This window comes from Equus przewalskii, chromosome 10 (assembly GCF_037783145.1).
Source record: "Equus przewalskii isolate Varuska chromosome 10, EquPr2, whole genome shotgun sequence".
Classification (NCBI taxonomy): domain Eukaryota; kingdom Metazoa; phylum Chordata; class Mammalia; order Perissodactyla; family Equidae; genus Equus; species Equus przewalskii.
This window is the reverse complement of record NC_091840.1, coordinates 25,885,816-25,896,765: the sequence shown is the minus strand read 5'-3', so window position 1 is coordinate 25,896,765 and position 10,950 is coordinate 25,885,816. Positions and strand designations below refer to the sequence as shown.

General features: G+C 49.0%; 1 long non-coding RNA gene across 1 annotated transcript; it reads left to right on the top strand.

Moving 5' to 3' along the window:
• The first annotated feature begins 8,472 nt into the window (after positions 1 to 8,472).
• LOC139074059 (uncharacterized) lies at positions 8,473 to 9,364 on the top strand. Its single transcript, XR_011523374.1, has 3 exons — positions 8,473 to 8,613; positions 9,050 to 9,117; positions 9,225 to 9,364. It is a non-coding gene; the product is annotated as an uncharacterized lncRNA (long non-coding RNA).
• Positions 9,365 to 10,950: the final 1,586 nt, after the last annotated feature.

Genomic DNA, 10,950 nt, shown 5'->3' with positions numbered 1-10,950 from the left:
CTCGTGTAGCCCAGGTCTGGGAAGACAGGTAGAGACAGGGGAGTGGAAGAGGGGTGGGGCGGCGGCCACAGGCTTTGAGGCCTGCAGGCCTGGACATGAATCCCGCCTTCACCACTTACTGGATATGTGTCCTTGAAAGACTCAGTCGCCCTCTCTGGGTTCTGTTTCCACAACTACAAACTGGCAAAAATAGTGCTCGCCTTGGTGTCCTTGTGAGGAATCCACAGAATCATGAAGCCAGCACACATCTGTAAAGCACCTGCCACGGACCAGGCATGGAGGACACAGAGACGAGCAGACCGCTGCCCGTGTGGGGCTTGCCTGCTTGGGGTCATGACAGCTAACCCCCGCCTGCACCTACACCAGAGGTTTTATCTGTATTTAGAGAGAGTAACTCATTCCATGCCCATAGCAGTTCCATGAAGAAGGTAGTACTATTGTCCCCATTTTACAGACAAGAAAACTGAGGCACAAGGGTGTAGAACTTCCCCAAGGCCACACTACTGAGTGGCTGAATGCATATAAAGAGCTTAGCCCAGCGCCTCCTCAATCCATGACACCGCTGAGGTACTGGGTGCTGGCTGGCCCCGCTTCCTCTTTCTTCCTGCCTCTGCCAAAGGATCTGAGTCCAGGGGTGAAGGGGTGGGGTGCCCTTCTCTCCAGGGGCTGAGCAGACAGAGGGGTACTCTGATGCTCTGAGAAGGAGGCAGGGGCCCATGGATGCCACGGTTCCAAAATTCTTGGTGGCTGTGTGAGCAGCCCTCCTGGGCCTGGGGACAAAGAGTGCTGCCACCTCACCCCCATGAAAAAAGGCCCCAGGCAAGGATGTCTGGGCCCTGCCCTGAGGCAGGCCTGAGGGGGAGGGTGTTGGCCTGTAGACTGGGGTGACCGGTGGGCAGTGACTTAGTCCTTGTCCCTTCCTCTCTCTCCCCACCTGACCGTCCACCCGTCCCTGGAGAGCCAGCTAATTCCAGAGTCAGCATCCGCTCAGGTTCTCAGACAGGGCGGTGTTTGTCCCCGAGTCACCTTGGCACCCCTCTGCCTTCTCCAAGATGGAGGGAAAGAGGAAGAGAGGCTGTGGAGGCAGAGGGAGAGCCAGAGGGCTCGGGGGAGCAGGCAGAGGTGCCGGAGCCCGGTCAGTCGCCAGGCCTCAGCCCCTCCTGGCTCCATGTGATTCCTGCCCTCTCCCCTGCTGCCTCCCCTGCTATTTTTGGAGCCACCCACACACACCCTCAGCTGTCTTAAGGTGGCAGTGCCTGAACCCAGTGTCACCAGGCCCACAGCAGCCAGCCTTCCTTACTAGTCCTTCTCTCCCTCCCCAAAACCAAGGCAACCAGGGACTGTGCCAGGAGCCAGCTGGAAGTCCCCCGAAAGTCTCCTCTGGCCCTCCAGAGGACAAACAAAAGTATATAGAATACTCTAATGAGCCTCCATATATCAATCACGCTTCACCCCGTCAAGAGTTCTCACTCGTGGCCAATCTCATTTCATCTATACTCCTCTTATTTAATTCCCCCCCCCCACTTAATTTCCTGTCAATATTTCATTGTCTATCTTTGAAAGATAATGACTCTTTTTTTAAACATAATCACAATTATTATACCCAATCACATGATCATACCTTAAAGTTAAGAATAATCCCTTAATATCAGATCTATAGTGTTCAAATTTCCAATTTCTCATAATGTCATTTTTTTTTTACAATGTATTTGTTTGAATCAGGATCCACATAAGGTACACACACTGAAACTGATTGATAGGTCTCTTTTAAATCTCTTTAAATCTATGTTACCCCGCCAACTCTCTCGCTCTTTCTTTTTCCTTGAGGGAACCAGGTCATTTGTTGTGTAGTTTTCCACAGTCTGAATTTTGCGGATAGCATCTCTATAGTGTTTTTTAACATGTTCTTCTGACCTCTGTACTTCTTGTAAATTGCATTTCCTATACATTCTTTTTTTTTTTTTGAGGAAGATTAGCCCTGAGCTAACGTCCGTGCCCATCTTCCTCTATTTTTTTCATATGTGGGATGCCTGCCACAGCATGGCTTGATGAGCCGTGAGCAGGTCCACACTCGGGATCCGAACTGGCAAACCCTGGGTCACCGAAGCAGAACGTGCAGACTTAACCGCCGGGCCACCGGGCTGGCCCTTCCTGTACGTTCTTATTTCCTGTAAATTGTAGTTGGATCGAGAGTCCTGATCAGGTGTAGGTTCCATTTTCTTTGGCAAGACCGTTTCATAGGTGGTAGTGACACTTCTTTCATCCAGAGGCACAGCAGCCACTGGTACTCAGTGCCTCATCCCTCAGTTCTTTTTTTTCCTACAAAATGGTGATATTCAAATTCCATCGCTCCTTCCTTTATTAGCCAGAATAATTCTAGACAGAGAAACTGCCCCTCGCTTACTATCTGGTTACTGAGTGGAATACAGCGCATATAGGAAAGATGGGATAAACGCTTGATTCTGTTCTTGTATTTACCAATTTCCAAATAATGAGTTGATTCCCTAGCATCCTCCAAACTGTGACTAATTAGCTTTTTTTAAATTAGTAGTATAATTATAAATTTATGGCTTTAAACATATCTGATTGCTTCAATCCATTGCAACTAGTGTCCCTCCTGGTGCTACATTGTCCCATCTTGAGTGCCAATTTGATCCTCACCAGTTGGAGCATCCATCTGGGGGACTGGAGGGTCAGGTCTCTGCATCTTGGTCTCTCTCATCCTTGTCTCCATGAGCCCAGCCCAGGTTCCCGCGTCTCTGCTTTACTCCTGCTACCCCAGCCCCGCTCTCAGCTAGCTGGTTCTCTGTCCGTTATTTTGCCATCAGCACCTGTCTCCCCAGCTTTCTGCCTGATCTTGGCCCGTCAATGTCTCAGTTTAATACCTCTGGTCCTTTGTCCCTGTCTCTCCCCACCACAGCGAATGTTTGCTGAATGAATGAATGACTGAACGAATGAATGCATCATCTCCTCAACTCTGTCTCATTCCACTTCTGTCTCTATGAACCTGTCTCTTGATCTCTGAGGGTCAGATTTTCTTCATCTGCATCTAAAACGGGGGGTTATATATTGTCATGAGGGACAAAGGAAAGAGATTCTCGTCGTTGCGATCTGATTGTCGCATCGCCTCCCAGACTCCACCCACATATTTCTCCTCCATCCTCTTCGCCCGCCCCCAGCGCAACAACAAAGAGTGCGATCTGTCAGTCCGCCACAAGAGGGCGCGTTCGCCGGCTCCAGCCAGGACCTGCGCCTGCGCAATATTGGGGCGGAGCCGGGGGTGGAGGGGCGGTCTGGCCGTGGAGCGCCCCGCCTGGGGTTGCACATACGCGTCCGAAGTGCGTACTGAGCGCGGCGGCTGGAGGAGGGCGACGGAGGAGGGAACCCACGATCTATAGCTCCACCTCGTCCTCTTTTTCCGGGTCCAGAGGATGTTCTTCTAAACGGGCAGGAGAACCCGCGTGGAAACAGCGGGCTGGACACAGTCTCTTCCCATCATCTATATCAACCCGCCGACTTCCAAGGACATTTCCATTATTTCCCCACCCACTACGACATTTAGGGGCACCAGCCTGAGGACCTAAGTGTACCCAGACGCCTCCCCCGCCTTTCTTATCGGTGAACTTCAGCCTTCAAAGAGCTTCCTGGAGCCTCGTGCCCGCCCAAAGCCGTCAAACATGAATCTGAGAATGCCGGAGACAATCCCTCGCCAAACTTCGTAGCTTGCGGGAGAAACAGAGACGGGGAGGGACTATCTGAGGTCCCACAGCACAGTATTCTGCACAGCTAGATCTGTGGATGTGGAGCCAGAGCGCTTTCCACCGAGAGACTCCCTTTCTGTAAAGTGGGGGTAATAAAGATCAATGAGATAATGGAAGTGAAAGTGCTTTGTAAACTGTAAAGCTCTGGAGAAAGTAAGGGGTCTTTTATTTATTTATAACTGACAGTGCAAGGCGGTAGCTGCCCAGGGCCAGCCCACTGGCACAGCAGAGCTGGGAGAAGTCAGATTCAGAGGCCACCACTCAGTGATAGAAGGACGAGGAAAATAAAAGAAACAAAATCTCTGACATTTTTTGCAGGTGGAGATTATTTATATAGAAAATCCAAGAGATTCTACAAGCATGCTATTAGAGTTTTTCAGAGTTATCAGTAAGGTTGCTGAACAACGATTAACATCCAGATACAAATAAACTCCAAAATTCCACAGTGTTTCCATACCCTAGCAATAATTTATTAGAAATTGTAATATCTTTTTAAAAAAGAAATTATTCACAATAAAATTAAAATCGTACAGAACCCAGAAAAAAACTTGCAAAAGATATTTATGAAGAAAAACTATAGGCTATAAAAGGAATAAATGGAGAGATGTCTTAAGTTTAGGAATGAGCAGCCTCAATGTCATAAAGACAGCTCTCTTCATATGAATCTAGCGATCCAGTGCAAGTCCAATAAATATCCCAACAGGAGTTTTCAGAGAGCTAGGCAAACTGATTCTAAAATTCACATGGAAGAGCAAAGGACCGAGGAGAGACTAGACAATTCTGAAAAAGAATAAGCCCGTAACAGATACCAAGACTTATTTGAAAGCAACAGTAATTAAAACAATGTGGTATTAGTGCCGGGCCAGACAAAGAGATCAATAGAATAGAGTGCCCAGAACAGATCTAGGCATAAGTGGGAATTTGATTTACGACGGCAGTGGCATTGTAACTCGGTGAGAGCGAATAGACTATTTAATAAGAAGTGGTGTGACAATTGGCTTTTCATATGAAAAATCTTCACCCCATCCATAAATATTAATTCCAGATGGATTAAAGAACTAAAAGGGAAAAACAAAACTTTAAAATAATTAGAAGAAAATGTAGGCGATCTCAGGGTAGGAAAAGATTTCCTAGACAAGAGTCACAAGTCACAAAAGACTGATTGATTTTACTACATTACCCCCCCCCCAAAAAAAGGCTTTCTGCTTTAAAAATGACATTATAAACACAGCTAAAAGACAAGCGACAGCCTAGGTGTCAATGTTGGCAGCACATGAAACAGATAAAAGGTTAGTATCCAGGATATGTAAAGACCTCCTACAAATCAATAAGGAAAGCGCCGACCTTTTGAGTGCCAGATGGCGCGCTTTCCCCTCTTCCTTGCTAATGGAACATTGTTCTGACTCAGGAATCAGGGGTCTAGGCTTTGGGGGAGGTGCGACCTTTCCCAGCCCCCTCAGGTGAATGGTGATTGGTCTAAATATAGCATGATAATTCGGTTCCTCTGGTCCATAATTGGTTTAGGTATGGACATGTATGCAATTCTGGTCACCAAGATGAGAAGGGGGATCTCCTGTATGGCCTTTGGGAAAGAGACACTGAGAAGGAAGCATCCACTTTCTTCTGCCTCTGGACATTGTTGTCTGCATGAGACACCCAGAGCTGAGGCAGCCAGCTGTCTTGGACCACGAGGGGGCTAGCCTAAGAGGCAAGCCAACATGATGACAAGCTGATGGAAAGAACTTGGTCCTTGATGTCACAGTTGGAGTCTCCAAATTAACCAACCCTAGGACTTCTTGTGATGTGAGATAGTAAAATTCCTTTTTTTTTTTTTTTTTTTGCTTAAACCACATCTAGTTGGGTTTTCTATAATTTGTATCCAAAGCTGCAATAGATGGCAAAGGATGTGGACATAAACGATTTGCCTGGAGCAGACCCAGATGACCAAGGAACATGGTAAGATGCTTCACCTCATAGGCAGGGAATGCAGATTCAGATGAGATACCACTTCACACCCAGCAGATTGGCAAAAATAAAAAGTCTGACAAGAGCAGATGTTGGCAAGGATGTGGTCAGACAAGACGTCTTGTACAAATGCTGGTGGCGAGAGCATCAGTTGGTGCAGTCTCCATAGAGAGCAGCTTGGCAGTACTAGTCAAGTTGAAAGTGCGCCTACCCGACAGCTCTGGTCTTCTGCTCCTAAATATACACTCTAAGGATGGGTTCAGACAAGTACAACGGTGTTCGTTGCAGCCCTGCTTATTATAGCAAAACATAGCCACAACTCAAATGCCAGCCAGTAGAGGAACTGATAAATAAATATGATGAAATTCACATGATGAAATAATAAACAGAAGGAATCAAAGCCATATGTATCTACGTGGCCCCACTGCGAAAAACCAAAAACCGTGTCAAGTGAAAAAAAGACACAAAATGATACACGCAAGATGATGGTGGTTATATACATATGAATGATAGAGAAAGCATTGCTATGTGTTGCTTTATGAATATTTAAATATGTAGGGAAAATATGAAATTATGGGGTAGACTTTAAAAAGGAAGGAAGTTCTGACACATGCTACAACATGAATGAACCTTGAAGATATTATGCTAAGTGAAGGAAGCCAGTCACAAAAGGACAAATTCTGTATGATTCCACTTACACGAGGTCCCTAGAGCAGTCAAATTCATAGAAACAGGAAGTAGAAGGGTAGTTGCAGGGGGCTGGGGAGAGGAGGACATGGGGAGCTCTGGTTTAATGGGTACAGAGTTCCAGTTTTGGGAGATGAAAAAAGTTCTGGAGACCGATAGTGGTGATGGTTGCACAACAACGTGAATGTACTAATGCCAATGAACTGTGTGCTTAAAATGGTTAAAATAGTCCATTTCATGTTATAAATGTTTTACAATTAAAAATAATAATACAAAATTATAGACTATACAGGATGCATCTCAAATTTGTGAGAGTGGGTGTGGCAGGCAACGGGATTGGGGCAAAAGGGCTGCAGTGCAGACTCTCATGTTCTATTTTTTTTTTCAAAGATTTTATTTTTTTCCTTTTTGTCCCCAAAGCCCCCCGGTACATACTTGTATATTCTTAGTTGTGGGTCCTTCTAGTTGTGGCATGTGGGACGCCGCCTCAGCATGGCTCAATGAGTGGTGCCATGTCCACGCCCAGGATTTGAACTGACGAAACACTGGGCCGCCTGCAGCGGAGCACGTGAACTTAACCACTCAGCCACGGGGCCGGCCCCTCATGTTCTATTTTTTTTATATGAAAGAACTTGAAGCCAAAATGGCACAATGGTAGCATTTGTAAACTCTGTTTTATGTGATTCTCTGAACTTATTCTTAAAGAATCTTTTCAAACTAAAAGAAAAAAGAGTTTTCTGAAGTAGAGCTGCCCTGAAGTGGCAGAAGTTGTCCCCCCAACCCTCACCCCCAAGGTCACCTGAAATGCAAGGGGTGGAGTGTGGGAGACTGGAGAGCTGGCCTTATGGAGGCTGTATGTGTGCCAGGTGCCAGGCCAGCCTGGCAGAGCCTGGCGGTGCCTGTGGGGAGGGGAGCAGGCAGGGGCAGGATGCTCTTTTCCTTGACCCAGCACAGGTGAGGCAAAGGCTGGCGGAGGAAGGTGAGTCTGAGAGCCAGTCTCCTCCTCAGGCACCCACTGCACAAGACCCGGAGAGCAGATGAAAATTAGAAACCGTCATCAAAACATAGGAATGTGTATTATTAGCAGTTGGAACAGACAGTAGAAAGAGTTCTTCGAATCTGCTGATGACAAAATACATTGCCCAATCTTTCCGGTTATTTTTTTTTTCTTTGACCTCCCTGCATATCTTTGGAGCTCTCACAGCTATGGCTGTCTGCATTGCAAAATACATATTTACAGGCCCTCTAAGCCTGGCTAAATATAGGCTTTCTTTTAAAGCAAATGATGATTTGGAGAAATCTTTCCTCTGTCCTACCCTCTCCCCCTCCAACACACACACACACACACACACACACACACACACACACTGACTCCTGCTTGGTCTCCCTTTCCAAGTGGCACTAGAGTGAAGTATGGAGGGTGAATGACAGAAAGGGGGCAGAGCAGAGGGGCGCAGGCAGCAAGGCAGTCTGCCAGCTGCGGGAGGACCCCAAGGGACCCCTCTCCCTGCAGGGGCAATGGGGGATTTGGGACACTAAGAGGCAGGAATGAAAAATCCCTGGGAAGGAAGAGAAGGGAGGTCACCTTTACTCTAGGGATCATCCCAAAAGATCTGGAGGAGCCGCAGGCAAGGGATGCTTAAACTTCAGAATTCCACATAATAGGCCGTAGAAGGAAACAAGAGGCCCAAGGTCCCATGAAGACACACATAGAGATGCAAACACTGATGTCCATTTTTGGCCACACCTGCCCACACATGTGCACACATGCGTGCACACCCATACATGTAATCAATAACAGCCAACTCACCAAGCCCCTACTTTGGCCAGGAGCTGTTGTTAATGCTTTATGCGTTTAGAACTCGTTTAATCTTCACAACGCTATGAGGCTGGTACATTATCTCCGTTTCACAGATGAAGGAACTTGTTGAAGTCTCTTAGCTGGGAAGCAGCAGGTTGGAGATTCTAAGAAAGACTGTCTGGCTTCAGAGCACACGTTCTGCTCTGCTCCACACAGAGCAGGGGAGATCAGGATCGCTCATGCTCAGGAGACACAATCAGACATTCAAACTGAGCATTTTGAGGAAATTAGGCTTAGGGAGGGGAAATGACTGGCCCAAGATCACGCAGCAAATGAATGGAACTAGGACTCGATTCAGACCTTGTGACCCTTAGCCTGGTCTCTTTCCTCCAAGACTAGGTAAGCCACTTCCCTCTCCATGTCTCAGCCTTCCTCATTCCCCCTGGGAAGGGGTCAGCCAAGGGCCACTAAAGGCCCTCCAACACTGACATCCTGGATTTGAGTTCTCCTCTGTGTAAGTGTGTACACACACGCATGCCTTTCCAGCATCCTCATATCAACCCAAGTTCCTGGCAGAGAAGGACAGATGAAGGAGAGTGATGGGGGCAGGGACCACTGGCTCACCACAAAATGGCCGAAGGGCAGGGTCTAGGCCAGCCTCTGCTCAGATGACCGTGGCCACGGAAACACCACTTTCAGAGGCTGAGTTTCAAAGCCCCAGGGCTGGGAAGAGAAGCCAGCCTTGGCTCCCAGCCCGGGCCTGAGCCCAGGGTGCTGAGGGCTTGGATTTATCACAAATCAGGTCTCTCTCTGCCTTCATCACCTGTCTTTGCAGTTACACCTGGCGTTTAAAAACAGCAAGCCTTAAGGAAGAGTCCCAGAGGGCCCTCATCAAGTTTGCGGGTAGGTGGGAAAACAGGGAGGGGCTTTAATAAAGGACCTCCAGTTTTTTTTAGCAAGGACTGGGAAAGGCATTTCCTTTCCCACAAACCCTATCTTCTGTGTTCCAGACACTTTCACCTCAGTCCATCCTCTCAGAGCACAGAGAGGTTACCTGACTTGCCCACGGTCACACAGCTCTAGTAAGTCATGGGAGGTAGGATTTGAACTCCGGCAGTCCGGCTTCTGGGTCAACTTTGGGAACCACTCTACCCTCACTTCCAGGGCAAAGGTAAGAAAAGAACTTCCATTCAAAGACCACCAGGCAACTTGGGCATCCAGGCCTCCTCCACAAGGGACAGTGGCACGAGAAAGAATGGTTAAATTACCCTGGAGTACTGAACAGGAGGAGCTAGGTGAGGCCGCAGCCTGAGGAATAAACTAAGTTTAAATCCTTCCCTTTGGATGGGAACGAACCCTCCCAAATGTAGCCACCCTCCTGGCCCTCCCAGGTGGGATTACTGCTCCAGGCAGGCAGGGAGGGGATGGAGGAGATAACACCCTCTTCCCTACCCGTCTCACAGGCCAGCCCGGCTGGGTGCCTGACCCCAGGGAAGGAGGGACAGATGGTGAAGCGCTTATTGCTCCAAAAATCTTCTTCGGGAATTCTGGCTGGGGGTGTCGCTGAGCTAACCGGGAGCCTGTGAAATAATACTCCCATTCCTTAGTCTCAGCCCTCCAAGCTCTAGGCTGGCTCCCCCCTCCTGCACCCCAAAACACTTAAAGGGGTTTCACTCTTGGAGTCTCAAGAAAGGGAGACCCGAGCACCCCAATAATTCTCATTCACTCCAAGCTGCTACTGGAGGTGTTGTTGGGGGTCCCAGGGTCGCTGGGCCTCACAGCTGGTTCTAAGCGCCTCCTCCCACCCTTAGAAGCCAGCTTCCCCACCTGGCCAGAAGCGTGGGCACGAACCCCTTGGGCTGGGACTAGTTAAGATGACTCACCAAAGGGTGTGGGAGATTCTGGGCAGAACACTCAGGGGCCTGCGCCCTCCTCCAATGCACACAAGAGCTTCTGAGGACACTCTGCCCAAACCCCCAACCCCAGCTAGGTGAGATTTCTGTCTCACCCAAGCAGGGTTGAGGGGTCTGGGAGGGAGGGGGGGTTGTGTTCAAGCCCCAGCCTTCCCAAAGCTTCTTCTTGAAAGTGGTCTTCTAAGAAGGGTTAGGAGGGAGGGGGGGATTGAGGCTGGCTTCTTTACTCTGCCCCACCGCATAAAATTGGAGAGGGGTAAGTTCCCTGGGCATCTGGGCAAAGAAGAGGCAGGTGGCACTGGAAAGTCTGAGGTCTGGGTTCATTTCCGGCTCCTGCTCAGAACCTAACCCTTGCCTCTCCCTTAGCCTCGAATCACTAGCCTCAGGATCCAGTGGTTCCCGGCCCCTCCTTGCCCCAATATTCAGGATTCCCAGGCGGCTTCCCGCACCCCATCCCCCATGCTCTTTTGCACGTGCTAACCGGTTTATATCCCACAAAACGCACACACACCGGTACACTGGAGGGGTGGGAGGATTCCCTTCGACAGCCCTTCTAGGCCACGGGTAGGGGAGAGAGTGGGAGATTGGGAAGAGGAAGGGGATGGAAGGGAAGAGGGCGGGGGAGGAGGCAGAGGCCGCAGGAAGGCCCGAGATGCAGGAAGCAGCTGGGAGTGGGGGGGAGGCTTTGTGCCTGAGTTGTTCTCTGGGTCCTAGGGTCCACAATGTTCACCATTTTCTGGGATCTGTGGAGTGAAGCAGAGCATCTGGACCTGTCATGGTCTAGGGGGTGGACTTTCACTCCCAGCCCCTGGCAGCTGGGGCG